Source organism: Gossypium hirsutum, chromosome A01 (genome assembly GCF_007990345.1).
Source record: "Gossypium hirsutum isolate 1008001.06 chromosome A01, Gossypium_hirsutum_v2.1, whole genome shotgun sequence".
NCBI lineage: Eukaryota > Viridiplantae > Streptophyta > Magnoliopsida > Malvales > Malvaceae > Gossypium > Gossypium hirsutum.
Window position 1 is genome coordinate 3,099,089 of NC_053424.1, and position 19,439 is coordinate 3,118,527.

The 19,439-nt window shown below is 33.9% G+C and overlaps 1 pseudogene; it reads left to right on the forward strand.

Annotated features, from left to right (window-relative positions):
* Nucleotides 1–1,528: 1,528 nt before the first annotated feature.
* LOC107932675 (uncharacterized) lies at nt 1,529–19,114 on the forward strand (annotated as a pseudogene).
* The last annotated feature ends 325 nt before the right edge of the window (nt 19,115–19,439 follow it).

The window sequence follows — 19,439 nt, forward strand, 5'->3', positions numbered from 1 at the left end:
ACATATATTTTGTGAATTTAGTCCTTTCATATAATTCGGTATTTTTTATCTCTCCTCTTTTTGGAAATTACAAATTCAATTGATAGAGATGGATACAAAAATTAGTTATACAAATCAAAAAACTTTTTTATGTCTATGAGACTTTACCCAAAATCTAATTTACTATCAATATGCAGTGTAAGATGTGAATTTAAATTCAACTTTCTCACTAAATTGTAACATTGCTCCTATATATCAATATAAGATCATTTTCCCCCACTAAGATTTTCCCTTGAAAGCTTAGCTACAAATTGAAAAAAAAAAAGATTTACAATGAATTTGCATTAAGAATTTCCTAACAATGAATAGACAAGTGCTCTCTCATAATCGTCTATAATGAGACAAACAAGTCTTCTTTAGTTAAGCATTAATGCCTAGTAATTCTTCAATTGGTGGGAACGTATATTTCCTTGAATTGTTGGTGGGAACGTATATTTCCTTGAATTGTTCTCGAATAAGTTTTTAATAAGGAATCAAAATATGTAAACATTTTTGAGGAATAAGCTTCTATTTCTATAAAAAAAACCCAGATCTCTCTGTACCACAAATAACATAAATTCTTTAAATAGAGCAATTGCTTGACTGACTTTCGTCATGATCCATTCCATTAAATTGGTGCTTAAAGTCTTTAATATAATGTAAGAATTAAATCAAGATTTTTCAGTAAAAAATATGCCAATATGTATATGGTATAGGTTGTACAACTTTCCAATTGCACCTTATTTTCAATATTGACAATCAACCTTATTTATTTATTTATTAATTCTCTCAAATAATTTAGTATGATTAAATAAATATTCCGAAAAGCAAAGAAATTGAAAAAAAATTACATTGTAGGGACTAAATCTTCCAAAAATGTAAAAATACAGGGACCTCATATATTATTTGACCTTTATTAATATCATTCATAAATCATAGAATCACTTCCAAGTTCTGCACCGGGGAAAACTATTAGCTGCTCTGTTTTAGTAGCTTTAATATCTTGTTTTGACTTACAGCTGCAGTTTGGCACTGCTTCACACACTATAACAGCATCAAAATCCATCAAAGACTTTGATGTTGTATTAATTTTACTTAAGTTTTACTTTGCATTTAAATTTGTAATATTTCAAATAATAGGTTGAATACATTATAATGTTGTATTAATTTTATATATTTATACAAATTTTATTTAACAAATTAAATTTTAATTTAGTAATATAATTTTTTTTATTATTCACATTAGGTTTTCAATTAATTTGATATATATGTTATTTGAGAATACAGTTTTATATATATTTTTAATGGTTGAATTTTTTTTATATTAAACAAATAAATATACTTTTTAACATATTCCAATTTTGATGTAATTTACATATAACATGAAATTAAACAAATATAGATCTTATAATAATAATAATAATAATAATAATAAACTAAGGAAATATTTAAACTTATAGATTGATTGTGTACTTAGCCAGGTCTAGTTGAGACAGGTCTACTTGTAAGATTGGAATAGCCTATGATTCCAACTTGTCATATCAAAGTACGAAGACGAATAAACATTGGCAGAAACAGAAAAGTCTATGCTCGATAATGCTCTATCCAATTATAATTTTATGCGAGTTGCCTTTTTGGTATTCCAATTGAATTCCCAGAAGCCAATAAGGGATCATAACAAAAATCATTTACAAATCATAGCCTCACTTCCGGGGTCTGCACTTCAAGAACTTCATGGGTAAAACTATTAGTAGCTGCCTTTTACCAGCTTTAATATCTTGTTTTTACTTGCAGCTGCAGATTGGCACTGCTTCAGACACTCTAAGAGCATCAAAATCCATCAAAGACCCTGAATTTATCATCTCACAGGGTGGAGTTTTCCGATTGGGATTCTTCAGCTTTGCTAATTCCACCAATCGTTATGTAGGGATATTGTACAACCAAATCCCCGTACAAACCGTTGTATGGGTGGCAAATAGAAACAGGCCTCTCAAAGACTCTTCTGGAATTCTCACCATATCAGATGATGGCAAACTTGTTGTTTTGAATGGAAAAGCTGAGATTCTTTGGTCAACACATGTTACGAATCTGGTTCCTAATGCAACAACTGCACAGCTTCTAGACTCTGGAAATCTTGTCCTCAATAATGGCGACAATGGAGGAAGCAGCAGCTTATGGGAGAGTTTTCAACACCCTTCTAATGTATTCCTTCAAACTATGAAGATGGGCGTTGATTTAAAAACGGGTCGTAAGGTGCATACCAGATCATGGAAAGGCCCTGATGATCCATCTGATGGTAACTTTTCTCAAGGCCTCGAACCTTTCAACATCCCAGAGGGTGTCATTTGGAACAATAACCAGATATATTTTCGGACTGGCCCATGGAATGGCCATATCTATATTGGTTTAATAGATATGAATACCGTTTATCTTGATGGGTTTTATGTGGTTGCAGATGATGACGGAAAAAGTTATTATGAAACTTACAAATATTCTAATAAGTCTATGTTGATATACTATGAATTAGATTATGAAGGAAGATTCGTTGGACGAAATTGGGATGCGGGGAAAGGGGACTGGATAAACAGTTACCAAATTCTTCGAACAGATTGTGATTTTTATGGAAAGTGTGGGGCATTCGGAATCTGCGATCGAATGAAACGACCCATTTGCAGTTGCTCAAAGGGATTTAAGCCTAGGAATGCAGAGGAATGGAGTAGAGGTAATTGGAGTAGAGGGTGTTTTATAGGACTACCCCTTTGCAGTGCCAAAGAGATAACAACAATGGCAGTGGAGGAGCAGGGCAAAGTGATGATGGGTTTTTGAAGCTCAAGACGATGAAAGTACCGGCTTTTCCAAATCAGTCATCAATAATTAACGGCGAATGCAAAGATCAATGCATGAAGAATTGTTCGTGCGTGGCTTATGCGTATGATGCTGGTATTGGTTACATGTTATGGAGTGGAGATTTGATTGATGTCCAGAAATTCCCCACTCGCGGAGTCGATCTTTACATTCGTCTGTCATCTTCGGAACTTGGTAACCTTGTCTTCATGTTGACCATGTTTGATAAATTGCGTTAATTACCCAAGTATTATTAACCAAGTGTCTAAAATTGCAGATAAAGGCAAAAGTACTAAGGTCATTGCGATTACAACAGTAATTGCGGGCATAGTGGTTATTACAATTTCTGCACTCTTCCTATGGTGTGGGATGGCTAAACAAAGAGGTAAATTGTCGTCTCTATTTATTTAATTTATGTAGTCACTTTTTTTTATATGAAATATGTAATCACTTTAAGAGAAGAATATCTGATAAATTTGCAACAATATCATCATTATTATTACAACAGTAATTGTAGTTTGTAGGCATAGCGATATCTACAATTATGTAGCCTTCAACTCATTGCTTCTTTGATCTCTATCTCAGGAAGGAATAAAAGACACAAACAGATCAAACACAAATCTTATAGTGAAAATGTTGGAGAAAGTTCAATCGGTGTTAAACTCGAGCAGCTTCCACTATTCAATTTCGAACAACTTGCCACCGCGACCAACCGGTGTTAAACCCGAGCAGCTTCCACTATTCAATTTCGAACAACTTGCCACCGCGACCAACAACTTCCATCCTGCAAAAAAGCTACGGCAGGGTGGTTTTGTCCCTGTTTACAAGGTAATAAATAATAGCTATTTCCGGTGAATCCAGCGTTAATGAAATGACATTCTTTTCTCAATTAAGTATTGTGATATGAATTGTGAGTGCAGGGAACATTAGATGATGGAAAAGAAATAGCAGTGAAGAGATTGTCGAAAGCTTCGGGGCAAGGATTGGAAGAATTTATGAACGAAGTGGTGGTTATTTCAAAGCTCCAACATCGAAATTTGGTTAGATTATTTGGGTGTTGTGTTGAAGCAGAAGAGAAGATGCTCGATCGTCTATGAGTTCATGCCCAATAAAAGTTTGGACGCTTTTCTGTTTAGTTAGTAATTTATTTAAACTCTCTTTTTTTAAGTGTTAGTTAATCATATTCAACTCTGATTAAATTTAAAATCAAATTAAGTCAATTCATTCACAAAATTTAAATTAAAAACTTTGTTTAAGAGGCATTTAAATTCTTACCATTCTTTTTTTTTTTTTTTGAGAACTAAATTCTTACCATTCAATTCACTAGTCATGGGTACATTTTCGTGACTGCCTAATCTCATAAGTTTGACTAGATAAATCAAATCCATATAAATTAAATTTGGGATTTAATTTTGATTTTTAAGTGGCCCAATCCAACTTAAATCTAATTATATATTATATTTATTACTAAAGTTAATGTCTTACAATATATGAATTGTATAACCTAGCTAAGCTACGTACAATATATATGTATACATATATTATATATTATATATATATAAGTAAAAAAATGTTTGCATCACCATAAACTATTTTTCTAACTTATTTTGCTTTTTTTTATAAATATTTCCAATTTTTTAATTTTTATTCCCCAAAAAAAGGAAATTTCAAAAAGAAAATAGAATAACATTCAAGTTTATTAAGTAAAATTACTATATATATATATATATATATTCAATTTTGTGCTGTCTACATTTTTTTTTGAATTTTCACTTTTTTTCTTTGAATTTTCTCTCTCTCTCTCTTTTTTTAAAATCTATTTTATAAGGAAAATTATATATTTTTTATTAGGAGTTGGTCTATATTCTAGGATTTAAATAGTAGTGGCAGCAGTAAATTTTGACTCTTTCCGCATTTTAATATTTATTTCAATTGATTGACGTAACTTCAATTATGCTACATTCATAATGAATACAATATGATAGAAATAAAATGCTGGTTTTAGTTTAGATCCTCAATTATAGGAATTAATTATTAATTTTGGTGATAAATTTTGTTACAGATCCTATTAAACAAAGATTCTTAGATTGGCGAAAGCGCTTCAAAATTATTGAAGGAATCAGTCAAAGATTACTTTATCTTCATAGAGATTCAAGATTAAGAATTATACATAGAGATTTAAAAGCAAGTAATGTTTTACTTGACCAAGATTTAAATCCAAAAATTTCAGATTTTGGGATGGCAAGGATCTTCGGAGGAGACGAAAATCAAGCCAATACTAAAACGGTTGTTGGAACTTAGTAAGTAGGAACTTTCTCTCTACCATTTATTTTTATTCATTTTTTGATAAAATATGATATAAATATGTCTATGGTCGGGTTCGGTGCTTTTAGAAAATAAATGTTCATACCAAGTATCAAGTTTAATTTTTTTCAATTTGTGGACTCAATTTATTGTTTTTAATTTTAAATGATTTATTATTTATTCTTAATTTGGGTTGGCTCGTGGCCAAGTTTAAATTAGAGTTGTAATGGGTGTTTTTTTAATTTTAAAATACAGTGGTTATATGTCCCCTGAGTATGCAATGCAAGGGCAATTTTCAGAGAAATCAGATGTGCTCAGCTATGGAGTTCTACTACTAGAGATTGTTAGTGGAAGAAGAAACACAAGCTTTTACAACAATAAGGATGACCTCAGCCTCTTGGGATATGTAAGTTCATAAGATAGTTAGAGATGTTGGTGGATGGAATTAGGGTGTAAGATATTGTATTTGAGAGTTATTCGGGTTCGATTTCAGAAAACTTAAATTTGGCTCAACAATTATTGAGTCAAGCAATCATGTGAGTTGAATTTGAGAATCTAAATTTTTGAATCGAGTAGCTCACAAGCTAACTTCAAGAACCCTAATACTTGAAACGATTAGCTTGCAAGGCTTTTCAATCTTAATCAATATTGAAAAGTTTTAGTTCAAACTCGAACTTGATTACAAATAATCAAGTTTGAAGTTAAGCATAAGAGTGAAGCTCATTGTAGACTTAGGTAAAACAAGCCTAATAGAGTTAGAACATTTTAATCTTTATCTTATCTTGAATAATTTTGTTATTAATGAAGTCAAAAGTTGTTTTTTGTTTTCAGGCATGGAAATTATGGAGGGAAGGCAATATTTGGGGCTTAGTAGACAAGGTGATTTTAGAGTCGAAATCAGATTCAAATATGGAAAAAGAAATATGGAGATGCATAATATACATGTTGGATTGCTATGCGTCCAAGAATATACTAAAGATAGGCCCACTATATCTATTGTTATTTCAATGCTTAATAGTGAGATTTCAGATCTTAACACTCCAAAGCAACCTGCTTTCACTCAAGCACCACTAATGAGTCATGATGTTGAAGATAGAGGTTCACTTAATGATGTAACTCTTACAAACCTTGATGGTCGATAAAAATGTAAATTAATTATTTGTATTGTTTACAATTAAAGTTCAAGCATTGAAATAAAACCAATTTAACAATGCCATGTTAAATTTTGCCAAATCGCGGAAACCTATCCCACCATCTTCTTTCAAGTTACAAAAATAAGACCAATTGCACTAATGTATACCCTTACTCTCTGTCGACTTCTGCCACCAAAATCTGGCCCGTATAGCTTTGAGCTCTTTGCAAAACGTCTTAGGGAGCAGAAAACACATCATCGCATGGGTAGGAATAGCTTGAAGTGCAAGTTTTATAAATACCTCACTAAAGTAACCGAGTACTCCATGAAGAAATCTCACTTCTAATCTTATCCCGAAGGCTAGCAAAATTTGGTACCATATATCCTAGTGCCAATCACTTGGCCTTAGAAAATCATTTGTAAGGCAACATATTGAATCAAAATAATTAAAAGTTGGTATATTTTCCTACAAATGATCGATATGCATAGTGTTACTTTCCTTTTTAGTCTGAGATCCTTTGGTGTTTAGTTTCAATTAAATTTAGAATTCTTTATCCGGTTTCAATTAAATTTAGGTCTCAACACTATATTCAATATCCACAAAACTAAACTCGAAATTTTAGTTAAGGAACATTGAATTCAGGGTGGTGCCAGGGATGCTATCAAGGGTTTCGTTAGCCTGTTTTCCCCTCCCCAGAAAAGAAAATCTCGCTTTTGGCTTTTTAAAGTTTATAGAATTTTAAATTTATATACAGTAAATTTATACTTTGACTTCCAAAAATACTAAAATTTTGATTTAACCTTTTAAAATTATAAAGATATAAGTTATTAAAATAGTGAAATTACATTTTATCTCTCACAAAAATATATAACTTAATTCCAGCTCCTAGAAAAATTTTCTGACTTTCCTCCTGATTAAACTTCTTATCACTCAGTCCAACATCTGTAGCTAAACAAATATTCTTATTTGTAAGATTCGTATAACAAAGGAATAAATATCAAAACTACATATAAAGTTTGATTTAATATGTAATTTGATACATAAACTTTGATTTGATGTAATTATACACATCAAACTTTGATTATGACTCAAATGTATACATAAAATATTTAAATAAATAAATACATTACTTTATTTTTTGTATTAGATAAATTAAATTATTTATATATGTAATATGAAATACAAAATTGTATTATATCGATAAATGTATTAATAATTTATAAAATTTAAATAAAAAATTCATATTTTAGATTTATCCCTGTAGCAAACAATTCCAAGTTGTGGGACATATAAGCCATGCATGCGGCATATCAAACGGACAAAAAACTTCTAAAGATTGGCAAATACTAAGTCAATGTGTCTGTGTGCTGAAAGAATGGTGTATTCAATTATAATTCTACAAATAATGCACTTGTAAATCCATAATATAAATAAATGAACATGAAATTACTTTATCATGTCATATTCCATCATTTGCTGACAGGATCTTTATCTTCCACCTTCTTTGCTTGGCAAATTAAGAAAGACCAACTTAAGCTCCAAGCAAGTCTAGTGGGTCCTTCTGTATAGTTTTCTAATACTTTAAATTATACATTTATTTGATTTTAGTAGTTAAATTTTATTAATTAAATTGATTTTATGTTTAAGTTGTGAATTTAATCGTTATTCTTTAAATTGATTTTTTAATCTTTAAAATTTTTAAATTTTAAAATTTAATCCTAATTAGAATGATAGTAGTTAAATTCATTAAGTGATATAACATTATTTTTGTGAGTATTATTTATAAATAAAAAGTTAACATAACATCACACATGTGATAATATTTTATTGTATAATATTTTAAAAATAATTAATCTAACTGTTATAATTTGAGTTACACATAATTTAAAGAATTTAATTATTTTATAAATTAAAATATAGTATCGGTCCATGATAAAAAAGATTATATTAAAATTAAGTCCTAGGTCCATAATTCAATTTGTTGGACACCTACCCTGACAGTATTTGTGTGAACATGGTGGCACATGAGTTGATTTTTTGGTACTCCAGTGGAAGAAAGTGCCAACAAAACTATAGAAAATTAAGAGTAATTGACACTTCCAGAAAATTTCCCTAAGTCCAAATGAGATTACGTATATGCAAAGACAGTTTAGATGTAGATCACTGGATGTAAACATTTAAGACTGCCATGAAACATCATTACACTATATCAAAATCAGACCCTAAAAAAGAGTCAATTTCTGTAGAAGGCCCCTACCCTATATATACTTTGTGAATTTAGTCCTTTCATATAATTCGGTATTTTTTATCCCTCCTCTTTTTAGAAATTGCAAATTCAATTGATAGAGATGGACACACAAAAATTGGTTATACAAATCAAAAAACTTTTGTACACCTATGAAACTTTGCTCAAATTGCAACATCGTTACTATATATCAATATAAGATCATTTTCCTCCACTAAGATTTTCCCTTGAAACCTTAGTTACAAACTGAAAAGAATAAATGGTTTACAATGAACTTGCATTAAGGATTCCTTCAATCGGTGGGATCGTATATTCCCTTGAATTGTTCTCGAATAAGTTTTCAATAAAGAATCAAAATATGCAAAGAATTTCAAGGAATAAACTTCTATTTCTATAAAAAAGACCAGATCTCTCTGTAGCACAAATAACATAAAGTCTTTAAATAGAGCAATTGCTTGACTGACTTTCGTCATGATCTATTCTATTAAATTGTTGCTTGAAGTCTTCGTAAGAATTAAATCAAAATTTTTCAATAAAAAATATGGTAGGTTGTGCAACTTTCCAATTGCACCTTATTTTCAAGATTGACAATCAACCTTTTTTCATTAACTCTGTCAAAATAATTTAGTATGATTGAATACATATTTCGAAAACCAAAGAAATTGAAAAAAAAAATTATATTGTAGGGACTAAACCTTCCAAATATGTAAAAATAGAGGGACCTTATTTATTATTTGACCTTTATTAATACCATTCATAAATCATAGAATCACTTCCAAGTTCTGCACCAGTTACACGGTCATGGGGAAAACTATTAGCTGCTCTGTTTTAGTAGCTTTAATATCTTGTTTTGACTTACAGCTGCAGTTTGGCACTGCTTCACACACTATAACAGCATCAAAATCCATCAAAGACCCTGATGTTATAATCTCCCAGAATGGTGTTTTCCGATTGGGATTCTTCAGCTTGGCTAACTCCAGCAATCGTTATGTAGGGATATTGTACCACCAAATCCCCGTACAAACTGTTGTATGGGTGGCAAATAGAAACAGGCCTCTCAAAGACTCTTCTGCAATTCTCACCATATCAGATGATGGCAACCTTGTTGTTTCCAATGGAAAAGCTGAGATTCTTTGGTCAACAAATGTTACGAATTTGATCCCTAACGCAACAACTGCACAGCTTTTAGACTCTGGAAACCTTGTCCTCAATAACGGTGAGAATGGAGGAAGCAGCATCTTATGGGAGAGTTTTCAACACCCTTCTAATGCATTTCTTCAAACTATGAAGATCAGCACTGATGTAAAAACGGGTCGTAAGGTGCAGACGAGATCATGGAAAAGCCTTGATGATCCATCTGATGGCAACTTTTTTCAAGGCATTGAACCTTTCAGCATCCCGGAGGGTGTCGTTTGGAACAATAACCAGATATATTCTCGGACCGGCCCATGGAATGGTCGTATCTATATTGGTTTAATAAATGTTAATAGAGTTTATTTTGATGGGTTTTATGTGGTTGCAGATGATGTAGAAAAAACCTATTACGAAACTTACGAATATTCTACTGATTCTAGGTTGATATACTATGAATTAGAGTCTGACGGAAGATTCGTTGAACGAATATGGGATGCGGGGAAAGGGGACTGGATAACCGGGTACTCTAGTTATCGAACAGATTGTGATGTTTATGGAAAGTGTGGGGCATTTGGAATCTGCGATTCAACGAAACGACCCATTTGCAGTTGCTTGAAAGGGTTTAAGCCTAGGAATATAGAAGAATGGAGTCAAGGTAATTGGAGTAGTGGGTGTTTTAGGACTACCCCTTTGCACTGCCAAAGAGATAACAACAACGGAAGTGAAGTAGGCCAAGGAGATGATGGGTTTTTAAAGCTGAAAAAGACGAAAGTACCGGCATTTCCAGACCAGTCATCAATAACTAACGGCGAATGCAAAGATCAATGCATGAAGAATTGTTCGTGCGTGGCTTATGCGTATGATGCTGGCATTGGTTGCATGTTATGGAGTGGAGATTTGATTGATGTCCAGAAATTCTCTACTCGGGGAGTCGATCTTTACATTCGTCTGCCATCTTCGGAACTTGGTAAACTTGTCTTCCATATCGACCATGTGTGTGACGAATTGCATCAATTAATCTTCATTTTCGGTTTAGATGTTTTATTAACCATGTTTCTGGATTTGCAGATACAGGGAAACATACTAAGGTCATTGTTATTACAACAGTAATTTCAGGCATGCTCGTGATTATAATAATTTCTGCACTCTTCGTATTGCGTAGAATGGGTCAACAAAGAGGTAAAATGTTGCGCGAAAGCGTGTGAAAGAGTAAAATTATTGTACTGAAAAATCACACTAAGTTCAATTCCCAGGAAAGAGAGGTGGATCACGAGGATCGCTTACATACCAGATCTTTCCTAGCCAGAATATCCCTCTATCGTAATTTAATAGCACAATAAATCACTACAATGACACTTGCAAAATATGCAGAACAAAAATAAAGAACACTAGAATTTTAACGAGGTTCAGCAAATTTTGCCTACGTCCTCGGGCATTACCAAATATATTTCACTCCAAAAATACAAGTGAAAGTTTACAAATAGGGAGAGAGAACAATTGCCTTAAGTAGAGAATGGCAAGTGTGGGATGAAGAAAGTAAGAAATGGTTAGGCCTATTTATAGTTGAGGTTCAAGGATCAACTTGCAATGTCCCTATACAATTAGGGACCAAAATTGCAATTATCCCATGCCAACTTTTAACCCAACTTGCCAACCAATTTTACTTTCTACTTTCGGTGCCCACCCTTTTTGACTTTTCAAACAATGGGTGGGTTCCAATAATCTCCACCTTGAAGATTTGATTAGGATAATCTTATCTTCACACAATTCTTTCTGCCTTTGATAACAATACTTGATAGTGCATTCTTCAACTGTTAAACTTGCAGGATATTAATCAAGTTCAAACAATGTTCGAACTTGGTTGCTGTTACCACCTTGGTCATCATATCTGCGGGATTATTTGCAGTCTTGATCTTCTGAAGACAAATTTTCCCCTCTTCAATAATTTCCCGCACAAAATGGAATCGTACGTCGATATGTTTTGTACGTGCATGATAGACTTGATTCTTTGCTAAATGAATAGCACTTTGACTATCACAATACACGTTAATATGCTCCTGAACCAACCCCAAGGTTTTAGCTATACCTTGTAACCAAATAGCCTCCTTTACAGCCTCTGTTACAGCCATGTACTCGGCTTCTGTGGTTGACAATGCAACTGTAGACTGTAGTGTAGACTTCCAACTTATTGGTCCTCCAGCAAGTGTAAACACATAACCGGTGGTTGATCTTCGCTTGTCCAAATCACCGGCATAGTCAGAATCAACGTACCCAATAACACCTTTACCAAGTGTATTATCCTGCTTGAACAGTAATCCAACATCCACGGTCTTCTGAATATACCGTAGAATCCATTTCACAGCTTGCCAATGTCCTTTTCCAGGATTATGCATATACCTGCTCACTATACTAACTGCCTGTGAAATGTCGGGTCTTGTACACACCATTGCATACATCAAGCTACCCACTGCATTAGAATACGGAACTTGCAACATGTATTCTCGTTCCGTATTCGTCGAAGGAGATAGTTGTGCAGAAAGCTTGAAATGAGAAGCCAACGGGGTACTTACAGGTTTGGTCTGCTCGTTCATGCCAAACTGCTGTAGTACTTTCTTCAAATACTGCTTCTGAGACAAGCTAACTCTGCCATGAGCTCTATCTCTACATATTTCCATGCCAAGAATCTTCTTAGCTTCACCTAGATCTTTCATCTCAAACTCGAGATTGAGTTGAGTCTTCAATCTCTCAATCTCAACTTTGCTCTTAGATGCTATCAGCATATCATCAACATATAAGAGCAAGTATATGAAAGTTCCTTCTTGTAGCTTCTGAAAATATACGCAATGATCAAATTTACTTCTTGTGTACCTTTGCCCTTTCATGAACTGATCATATCGCTTGTACCACTGCCTCGGAGATTGTTTCAATCCATAAAGCGACTTTGTCAGTTTGCAAACCCAATTTTCTTTATCAGCAACATTGAATCCATCAGGCTGAGTCATATAGATTTCCTCTTCCAAATCACCGTGTAAAAATGTTGTCTTCACATCAAGCTGAACTAGTTCAAGATCGTATTGCGCAACCAAGGCTAGCAAAATTCGAATAGACGAATGCTTCACAACTGGAGAAAACACTTCATTGTAGTCTATTCCTTCTTTCTGAGCGTAACCCTTTGCTACCAATCTAGCCTTGTATCGAATTTCATTTTTACCAGGAAATCCTTCCTTCTTTGCATATACCCATTTGCATCCAATTGCCTTCTTTCCCTTGGGCAGTCTCACCAACTCCCAAGTCCTATTTTTATGAAGAGACTGCATTTCTTCATTCATAGCTTGCTTCCACTTTACACCATCAGAGTTACTTATTGCTTCTGTGTAAGTGGAAGGAACATCGTCATCTGCAATTGGAAGTGCATAGGCCACCATATCATCAAAGCGAGCAGGCTTACGAATCTCTCTTCTTGGCCTCCTATATGCAATTGAATCTTGTTGCTGTAGAAGTTCTTGGGTCGAAACTTCTTCATCATTTGTTCTTTCAATATTAGCTGGATCATCATTAACCTTTTCAAACTCCACCTGCTGCAAAGTACTACTGGTTTTGTCATCTTTTTGTGAATCCTCGTTCTTCATCATGGTTGATTCATCAAAAGTTACATCTCTACTGAAAACAATCTTCCTTGTATCAGGACACCAGAGACGGTATCCTTTTACACCACCAGTTATACCCATGAATAATGCTTTCTTTGCTCTTGGGTCTAACTTAGATTCTTTTACATGATAATATGCAGTGGAACCAAAAACATGTAAAGAATCATAATCAGTAGCAGGTTTACCAGTCCACATCTCCATAGGAGTTTTACCATTTATTGCAGCTGATGGCAATCGGTTAATTAGATGGCACGCATATGTAACTGCCTCAACCCAAAATTCCTTGCCCAATCCAGCATTGGACAACATACATCGAACTTTCTCCAGTATAGTCCGATTCATGCGTTCTGCCACCCCATTCTGCTGTGGTGTATCTCGAACAGCGAAGTGTCGCACAATGCCCTCATCTTGACATATTTGTAGAAATGGATCATTTTTGTACTCAGTACCATTATCTGATCGAAGTCGTTTGACCTTTCGACCTGTCTGAGTCTCCACCATCTTCTTCCACTTCAGAAATGCATCCAAAACTTCATTTTTTCTTTACATTAGATACACCCATACTTTTCTTGAATAATCATCAAGAAAAGTGACAAAATAGTGCATACCTCCCAAAGAAGCCACTTTGGTAGGTCCCCACACATCACTGTGAACATAGTCCAGAATTCCTTTCGTATTGTGAATTGCTGAACCAAATTTTACCCTCGTCTGCTTGCCCAGAACACAATGTTCACAGAATTCCAATTTGCAAGAATTTTCACCTTTCAACAAGCCTTGCTTTGCCAAAGTCTGCAAAGCTTTTTCACCAGCATGTCCCAATCGCCTATGCCATAACCTGGTAGCCTCTGAATCTGCATCTTTCGCAGAAGCTGTTGATGTTGATCCAATAACTGTACTTCCATTTAAATAGTACAAGTTATTTCTTCTTGTGTCTTTCATCACCGTCAATACCCCAGCTACTACCTTTAGTAATCCATCTCTCAAAGTGATTGTGAGCCCTTTAGATTCTAGGGCCCCTAATGAGATGAGATTTTTCTTCAAGCTGGGTACATAGCGAACATCTGTCAGAACTTGGATTGAGCCGTCATGGTTCTTCAATTTGATTGTACCTACACCCATTGTCTTACAGGCACTATCATTGCCCATAAAAACAACTCCACATTCTAGTTCTTCAAGACTAGAAAACCAGTCCTTATTAGGACACATATGGTAAGTACATCCCGAATCCAATATCCACTCATCCGTTTGACATGCCATTGCCATGCCAACCAAGCTAAAGTCTGACTCCTCATCATGCTCCGCTACACATGCATTAGAAATAGACTTGCCCTTTTGTAACTTAGGACAATTCTTTTTCCAATGCCCTTTCTCACGACAAAAGGCACATTCATCTTTGGCGGGTCTCCCTTTGGACTTACCCCTTCTACCAGGTTTGCTGCTGTGTGAACGACCTCTTACTGTTAAGACTTCTGCAGTTGTATCTCTGTGATCTCTTTTATCTTTCTTTCGAGTCTCAGATCTATACAACGCACTACAGACTGCATCAAATGTGATTGAATCTTTCCCATGAAGCAATGTGGTGGTGAGATGATCATATTCATCAGGAAGGGAATTCAACAACAATAATGCCTTGTCTTCATCTTCAAATTTCTCATCCAAATTTAGCAAGTCTGCTAAAATTTTATTGAATGAGTTCACATGGTCATTCATCGACATACCGGGTGCATACGTGAACCGAAAAAGTTTCTTTTTCATATAAAGCCTATTTTCAAGACTTTTCGTTAGAAACTTTTCTTCCAATGTATCCCACAGCTTCTTCGCTGATGTCTCCCTCATGACGGAGTACTTCTGCTCTTTGGCCAAACATAGGCGGATTGTACCACACGCCTGTCTATTGATCTTGGCCCACTCCTTGTCATCCATCTTGTCAGGTTTTTCTTCAAGGGCTATATCCAGCTCTTGCTGACATAAGACATCCAGGATCTCACACTGCCACATACCAAAATTATTGGTACCGTCAAATTTCTCTACTTCAAATTTTGCATTTGTCACAGTAGTCCTTGCTGATGACGATGCTGCTGCCATTTTTCTCCTCAATCTCAACTATTGTATACGTGAACAGTACCGTATACGTGAATAGTGCCGTATACGTGAACAGTACTGTATACGTGAATAGTGCCGTATACGTGAATAGTACCGTAAACGGTCGTATTCCCCAAGTACGAACCTGGCTCTGGTACCAATTGTTGCGCGGAAGCGTGTGAAAGAGTAAAATTATTGTACTGAAAAATCACACGAAGTTCAATTCCCAGGAAAGAGAGGTGGATCACGAGGATCGCTTACATACCAGATCTTTCCTAGCCAGAATATCCCTCTATCGTAATTTAATAGCACAATAAATCACTACAATGACACTTGCAAAATATGCAGAACAAAAATAAAGAACACTAGAATTTTAACGAGGTTCAGCAAATTTTGCCTACGTCCTCGGGCACTACCAAATATATTTCACTCCAAAAATACAAGTGAAAGTTTACAAATAGGGAGAGAGAACAATTGCCTTAAGTAGAGAATGGCAAGTGTGGGATGAAGAAAGTAAGAAATGGTTAGGCCTATTTATAGTTGAGGTTCAAGGATCAACTTGCAATGTCCCTATACAATTAGGGACCAAAATTGCAATTATCCCATGCCAACTTTTAACCCAACTTGCCAACCAATTTTACTTTCTACTTTCGGTGCCCACCCTTTTTGACTTTTCAAACAATGGGTGGGTTCCAATATAAAATGTCCATCTTTATTTGTTTAATCTTTGTAGTCACTTTTTTTTAAGAAATATGTAAATTCTAGAGTTCTCTTCGGGTAAAATTGGATTTAAAGGTATTTTTTATTCGATTTAAATTCAAATTTTAGATAAAATAAAATTAAAATAGAATTGACTCGAATACTGTGAAAAGCTCTAAACTTAATTGAGTACTATTGTAAAAGGTGAAGGTTGAATTCAAGTGAGATTAAATTATTCAATTTTGCTCGATTAAGTTGGTTTATATAAGTTACAAATTAGTATCTGATTATATATATATATTAAAGTTTGAATTCTCATTCCTATATATTTTTATATTCAAATAACATGGACCATGTGTTAGATAAATTGGGTGAATTAATTTGCAATTCTTTTGGGCCAAAGTTTCATAAACCAAGTTTCTGGATTTGCAGATAAAGGGAAAAGTAGTAAGGTCGTCTTTGTTATTACAACAGTAACTGTGGGCATAGTCGTAATTACAATTATGTAACCTTCAACTCATTGCTTCTTTGATTTCAATCACAGGAAGGAATAAAAGACGGACACAGATCAAACACAAATTTCATAGTGAAAATATAGGAGAAAGTTCAATCGGTGTTAAACTCCAGCAGCTTCTACTATTCAAGTTCGAAGAACTTGCCACCACGACCAACAACTTCCATCCCGAGAAAAAGTTAGGGCAGGGTGGTTTTGGTCCGGTTTACAAGGTAATATATAATAGTGATTTCCGGTTGTTAGGATAATCATCACCAGTCCAAAGCCGGATTGTAATGAGTTCATAGGCCAGGCCCATTAATCGAGAATTTTACAGGAAAGCAAGCTCAACTTACGAGCTCATCACAATCAAACCCAAACCCATTTGGATTTTGAGCCAAATGATAATTATCCTAACACCGGTGAATCCAGAGTCAATGAAATCACATTTTTTTCAATCAAGTATTGTAGTCTGAATTTTGAGTGCAGGGAACATTAGATGATGGAAAGGAAATAGCAGTGAAGAGATTGTCGAAAGCTTCGGGGCAAGGTTTGGAAGAATTGATGAACGAAGTGGTGGTTATTTCTAAGCTCCAACATCGAAATCTGGTTAAATTGTTTGGGTGTTGTGTTGAAGCAGAAGAGAATATGCTCGTCTACGAGTTTATGCCAAACAAAAGTTTGGACACTTTTCTATTCGGTTAGTAATTTATTCAAATCTTATATGACATTTTCGGTCTCTAATCAAATTCAGAAATGAGTTGAATAGGATCCCTTAAAAAATAATGTTCTCCCATAAATGTTTTCTCCATTCACAAAATTTAAATTTAGGTGTAAAAGTGATATTTTGATTTTCTTCACCATTTAATTATGTCTACAATCATAATGAATACAATACGGTAGAAATACAATGATTGTTGTAGTTTAGATCCTCAATTGTAGGAATTAATTATTAATCTGGTAGGTTTTTATGTTTAAATTTTGTTATAGATCACGTTAAACAAAAACTCTTGGATTGGAGAAAACGCTTTAATATTATTGAAGGGATCAGTCGAGGATTACTTTATCTTCATAGAGATTCAAGATTGAAGATTATACACAGAGATCTAAAAGCAAGTAATGTTTTACTTGACCAAGAGCTAAACCCAAAAATTTCAGATTTTGGGATAGCCAAGATCTTTGGAGGTGACGAAAATCAAGCCAGCACTAAAAGGGGTGTTGGAACTTAGTAAGTTAGAATTTCCTTCCTACCATTTCTTTTTATACTCTTTTTAATAAAAAATGGTATAAATATGTCTATGGTCGGATTTGGTGCTTAAAGATGATACATGTCCATACTCGCATCGAGTTTAATTTTGTTCAATTTGTGGACTCAATTTATTGTTTTTAATTTTATTAATAAAATATTAAAAATATATTTTTATAGTTAACTTTAAATTATTTATTATTTATTCTTAATTCAGGTTGGCTCGTGGACAAGTTTAAATAAGAGCTGTAATTGGTGTTGTTTTTTTATGTTAAAATACAGTGGTTATATGTCTCCTGAATATGCAATGCAAGGGCGATTTTCAGAGAAATCTGACGTGTTCAGCTATGAAGTTCTACTACTAGAGATTGTTAGTGGAAGAAGAAACACAAGCTTTTACAACAAGGATGACCTTAGCCTCTTCGGATATGTAAGCTCATAAGATAGTTAGAGATGTTGGTGGATGGAATTAGGATGTACGATTTCGTATTTGCAATCTATTTGGGTTCGGTTTGAGAAAACTTCAATTTAGCTCAATAATTATTGAGTCGAGAAATCATGTGAGTTGAATTTGAGAATCTTAATGCTTGAATCGAGTAGCTCACAAGTGAATTTCAAGAACCCTAATACTTGAATTGAGTAGCTTGCAAAGCTTTTCAATCTTAATCAATATTGAAAATTTTCAATTCAAACTCGAGCTTAATTATAAATAATCGAGTTTGAAGTTATGCATAGGAGTGAAGCTTTTGTAGATTTAGGTAAAACAAGCCTAATCAAGAGAGTAAAAACACTTCAATTAACTCTATTAAAGCTTTAAGATTAAAATTTTGAGTCACGTTAAGCCAAATGATTTAGGCATTAATTTAGATAAAATTGTTTACTGTTTCAGGTCTGGTAATTATGGAACGAAGGCAACATTTGGGACTTAGTAGACAAGGTGATTTCAAAGTCAGAATCAGATTTAAAGAATAAGAAAGAAATATGGAGATGCATACATGTTGGATTGCTATGCATTCAAGAATATGCTAAAGATAGGCCCACTATGTCTACTATTGTTTCAATGCTTAACAGTGAGATTTCAGATCTCAACACTCCAAAACCACCTGCTTTCACTCAAGGACCACTAATGAGCCATGATGTTGAAGATACGGTTTCAGTTAATGATGTAACTTTTACAAACCATGATGGTCGATAAGATAGAAATTAATTATTTGTAGTGTTTACAATTAGAGTTCAAGCAGTGAAATTTATTTTTATATTATGTTTTGATATGTTTTTGTCATTTTATTTGTTTCATTCTAGAGTGAATTTACCACGGTAACTTTGTCCCAAACTTGAAAACTTGATTTTATCAAATCCAAACTTAAACTTGACCTAACTTGAATTGAACATAAAGGATCAATAATTTGAACCCGTTCACCTTAAACTCAAAAATGATTTAAAACCTAAAATGATTTGAACTTAAAGTGACCAAATTCAAAATTTCTTAAATACATAACCCGAAATGTTCTGAACCTAATATGACCTAACTTGAAAAACCCAACTTACAAATCCACCTGAACCCAAAATAGCTTCAACCTTAAACTAATTCAAA